Here is a 6,000-nt window from a genome sequence, read left to right on the forward strand (position 1 = left end):
GAACCTAGATTTTGAATGCTAACAAACAAAGCACTTTTAGAAAGAAGAAATGTCTGCAAAAAGGTCTTTGAACATAGTACTTAAAAGATTATCAGATGAAGTGTAAGTCACAGATCGTCTATAAGACATTATTAATCAAATGAAGCATACAATTTATCTTATATACATTATATATCTATTTATTGAGACTAGCAACAAAGTTCACTTTGAATGCATCATTCCTTAAGAGGTCGAATCAAAAGACCTTCTTGGAACTCATAAATCTATTAAAGAGAAAAACCATGATTTCCATTATAACCAAATCCCTAAAATCACATAGAAAAACATTATTATAACTGCTCTATACTGACATTAATTTTGCAAGCTCTATTCGGTATAGAAAAGTGATAACTAGCCTCCTTGATCAAATAAAAGGTACTATTTGGTTAAATGCATTTCATGCTTGCATGAAATGGGCCAAATGTGTGACACCCTTACTACCCCAACACATGTATTGTAATAATGAAAACTTAACAAAAACAATTTTCAATTTCGGTAAAAGGGTTCACATGAGAATCTTCAAAATTATTCTTCAACAACCACGACAATAAAAATGAAACGTGAGAGTTTACAAATGATTTTCAAAAATAATATTTACAATTCTAATTCCATATAACAATCTATGTCCTAAAGAAAATCCTCTGCCCCGATGTCACAATATCAGAGCATACCCACAACTCAACCGTTAGCATTCTAGATGTCACTCGTAGCCGGATCTTCCTCACCTAAAATATCCACAAATCGCACGGTGAGAAAAGAAAACATCTATATATATAGCACATAAGAAAACACAACATATTATCTCATTATAACTTAATATTCATAATTATTTCAACATATCGTATTTCAATCAATCATGCATCGTCATCACATCATAATTCTCAATCACACCAATCATCACAAATCTTGCACTTCACACTATGCCAAGGTCACGCTACCCATTTAACAATCTCAGGCCGTGCTCACCCCTGATATAACACTGTGCCAAGGTCACGTTATCCCTATTCCAGGGTCATGCTCACCCTTGACATGTTAACCAAGGTCACGATACCCACGTAACAATCCAGAGCCATGCTCACCCCTGATATAACACTGTGCCAAGGTCACGTTACCCCTAATCTAGGGTCGTGCTCACCCCTAACATGTTAACCAAGGTCACGATACTCATGTAACAATCCAGAGTCATGCTCACCCCTGATATAACACTGTGCCAAGGTCATGTTACCCCTAACCTAGGGCCGTGCTCACCCCTGACATGTTAACCAAGGTCACGATACTCATGTAACAATCTCGGGCCGTGCTCGCCCCTGGTCATAGGTGTGAAGAACCACAATCACATCTCATTCACATCCACATTCACATTCACATCCACATCCACATCCACATCCACATCCACATCCACATCCACATCTCAATTCCACAATACACACACAATCCACACAAAATGGTGATTCACATACCCCTCAAGTAATTCATCATCTAGATCATCAAATAATATAACAATAACATTCATAAACTAATATAACAAACAACAGAATTATCAATTTAATATAGTTTTAACTTAAACAGTAAAATCCCCAGTTGTTCCAAAACCTAACTCACAAGCACTTTTCTACAATTTCGTTCTCCCTCTCAGATCATCATTCTTACAAATTATTAGCATATCTATAATCCTCAACACATTCAAAATCTAATGGGATCCTCAATTTCTCAAACAGAAATCATCCAACTTTTCACAACCTAACTTACAGGCACTTTTCTATAATTTCGTTATCTCTCCCAGAGCATCATTTTTACAAGTTAAACATATATTCGTAATCCTAAATATATATAGAATGACATAAGATAATTAATTCTCCAAAAAGAAATAATTATAAAATTATTCATAACCCTAAGGGGTCTTCCTCTACCCAATTCCCTCATGTAACTCTACATATAAATAATTCCCTTTTCCCCCGTACCTGGATAAATAGGAACTCGGGCAGAACCTCCTCCTCTTTTTCCTGAAACAAGGATCGGAACTAAAACTGGAGAAGAACCTCATCTTCTGAGTTCCTCTTGGTCTTCAGAGAGAAGAAGAGGAACGAAAGAGAGAACAGAAGAGAAGAGAGAGTGAGAATGAGAGGTGTGTAGAAATGAGAGGATTTGAGGCCTATTTATAAGATTTTTCGCCCACCTACCACTACGGCCCGTTCCAAAATCGGAACGGCCCGTTCTGGGCCCTTCAAACCTACGTAAATTTTTCAACTGGAACGGCCCGTTCCCAAACCAGAACGGCCCATTCTCAAACCCAGCAGAACGGCCCGTTCTGCTTCCAGAACGGCCCGTTCTGCTTCCTGAACGGCCCGTTCTCCAAACCAGAACGGCCCGTTCTCCTATCAGAACGGCCCGTTCTGCTTCTACAATTTTGGCCATACTCACTATTCCAGAACGGCCCGTTTCAAAATCGAAACGGCCCGTTCTGGGCCACGAATTGGGCCAAAGGCCCACAAAAAAATGGGCTGTTACAATACTCCCCTCCTTTAAGAAATTTCGTCCCCGAAATTTTTGTAATGATAGACGTCTCTCTTCTTACTTTCTAATCCTTATGCAACCTCACTACCTTATTGATGTACAACTCTATCAATTTCACCAAAGGATATCTAAAGGTAAAACAAGTAAACTTGGCGAGTCTATCCACTAAAACACAAATAGAATAGATCTCTTAAGTATCTCAGACAAAACTACAATTAAGGTCTATCCCCTCACCATTACAGTTCCAAAATGGGACGTCTAAGTGCTACAAAATTCCAAAAGACTTCTTGCATACTAAACACGAGCATACAATTTCTCTACTCCTCTCTTCACCTTAGGCCACCATGCTTCCGCTGCACCACTCTGATACATCCTCCTAAGGTCCTGATACATCTCAGTAGCTCCTAAATGAATGTCCTTCCTCTAAAATCATCTTTCTTAATTGAAGGTTACTAAGCACCCAAATTTGTTCTTGCACCTCAAAACAACATCGACTCTACTTAAAAAAATTATCTACACTCCTACCAATCTTTTCCACTTGGTTCTCTAAGAAAGGCTCTAACTCCTAGGCTTCTCTAATCTCATCCATTAATTCACTAGTCACTTTCAACATAATCAATTCAATGCTCCTAAGGATAATCTCACACACAAAGCATAAGTCTCTAAATTCTTCAATCAAATCTAATCCTTAAATCATCAAGAATGATATATTAGAGGTTATCATAATCAAGGCATCTGCCACAATATTAGTTTTACTTCTATGATCATTTCTAAAGATCAAGTACCTAAGCGTAAGTACACTCGGTATTCATATCAGACCTCTAATTTCACCACTCCATCTACACCAAAGTCAAACTCTTATCCATCACCTTATCCTATAGCCTCATATCTTGTCACCAAAATTGTGCTTCTCCAATTTCCTTCAACAATCCATTCGTTACTCAAGTCATACTTAGTCTCACACTACTAAGAGTAACCTTATAGGCCAAACTTAAGTCTCTAATTTGAGCCAAAAAGATTCATCTCTCTAATCATAAGGGAAGATAAATATAAAGTTTTCCTACACAAAACATCAATCCCCACAATGGCTTTAGCCAAATAATAAATAAGATCAAAATCTTATTCCTTAAGAAATTCCAACTATCTTTTTTTGTCATGTAATTAACTCCTTCAATCAACAGATAATTAAGGCTCTAACAATCAATAAATATCTCAAACTTAGAATCATATACGTAGTGTCTCCAAATCTTAGTATAAATATTAAAGCTGCTAACTCAAGGTCATAGATAAGAAAATTCCTCTCATGAATTTTCAATTGCCTAAAATCATAACCTACTACCTTTCCTTCTTGCCACAATACTCCTCCCAAACATATCTTTAGAAGCATAACTATATATCACAAAAGGCTTACTAAGATCGGCCAATGCTCACACTAGCGCACTAGTCGATCTTTCCTTAAGAATTTGGAAACTACTCTCACACTTACTATCTCACACAAAAATAACACTCTTCTTACTCAATTTGTTCAAAGGTAATGCTATCTTAGAAAGTTACTCAAAAATATCCAACAACAATGAGCTAATCCAAGAAACTCATAACCTCGCTAATAGACTCATGTATCTCTCACTTAAGCACAACTTCTATCTTAGATAGATCTACGTTATACCTCCGCAAGAAATTACATGGCCTAGAACACTCATCTCATACAGTCAAAAATCATACTTAGATAATTTATCCTAAATTTATCTTGGATATATCTTCACACTTAACTCTTAATATAGTGATATCACATCCTAAGGTCAATCTCATTAATACACAAACATCCACTAATTGATCCATAAAGTCATCTATCCTCATATCAACATACATGCATATCAAATCATATTAGAATACCTACTTCACATATACCATCCCTAAGAATGTATGAATTGATCATCGTTTACACCATGAACCAATCATATCATTTTAATCAACCTTTCAATGACCAAACCTCAAAACATCACCAAATCCATTTTTAACCTTGTTATGCCTAAAATCTCAAAAACATTCATAACAACATATACCTCCCTTCAACAATGTCAAAGCAATTGACACACAAAGAGTTATACTCATCAAAATGATCTCAAACCTATATGAAAAGAAATCTAAGGGAATAAGTTATAACTCTTATGAAGTCATAAGACTCTAAAAAAAAATTCATCTTCTTAGCTAAAAAAATTCAAAAACTATAACAAATATATTCAACGCTTACAACTAGACTTTTGATCATCAAAGCAGTTATAACTAAAGTTCTAGACCTCTATCTTATCTTAATCCAGTTCCATTGAAAATATAATATCCAAAGCCACCACTTTCATGAAGACCACAAAATCTAATTCTGTCAATACTATACTCATATTGGTACAACGAAACTACAGCGAAAATATCCCTTATACCATACAGCGATAGTGTACTAACATTACACAAAATACCTCAACCATTCCAAACTCACTCCTCAACTTCATATTCAAGCTTTCTACTACAATCCTAAACCAAAACAACTCACATATTCCACACAAAAGACTTATATCTAAAGTAAAATCCTCACGCAACCTAACCCCTAACTAAGTTAATATGCAAGCACTAAAACTTAAGGAAATCACCAAAACTTTGACCTTTCATCAAGAACGCCCAAAGCTCTAATGCTCAACACATAACCTCTTGGATTCAATCACTACAACTATGGCTTTTGGAAACTGCACCAATCGAAAACTCTTAATACACTCGACAAATGAATGTCTTACCCACATCCAAGGTTCTAACAGTTCTAGTTGGCTAGCACAAGATTTCGTCCACTACTACTGGCACATATGCTCGCAACACGAGCAATACCACTCAACAACTACTTCTTACGTAAGCAAGAAGTATCAAAACAAATAAGCAATCATGACTAGCATCAACTAAGTTATATCATGTCTTTTAGCCAAACTATGAAAAAACAATATAAGTGCAAGCACAACACTAACAACGCAAGTGAAACATCATCATCATTATCATTATCTTCACCATAAAGCAAAACATTATTAGAGTACACACAATTAAATAAACAACAAACACAGTCGTTCATCATTAGTACATCAATAAGTTCCACACTTCATTTCATCATTCATCTACCAAAAAAGCATAGTAGACTCATAACACACGGCCGATTAGATCGACCTGCTCTGATACCACTAAATGTGACACCCTTACTACCCCAACACATGTATTGTAATAATGAAAACTTAACAAAAACAATTTTCAATTTCGGTAAAAGGGTTCACATGAGAATCTTCAAAATTATTCTTCAACAACCACGACAATAAAAATGAAACGTGAGAGTTTACAAATGATTTTCAAAAATAATATTTACAATTCTAATTCCATATAACAATCTATGTCCTAAAGAAAATCCTCTGCCCCGATGTC

Source organism: Cajanus cajan, chromosome 6, assembly GCF_000230855.2.
Source record: "Cajanus cajan strain Asha chromosome 6, NIPB_CcT2T_4, whole genome shotgun sequence".
Lineage (NCBI taxonomy): Eukaryota > Viridiplantae > Streptophyta > Magnoliopsida > Fabales > Fabaceae > Cajanus > Cajanus cajan.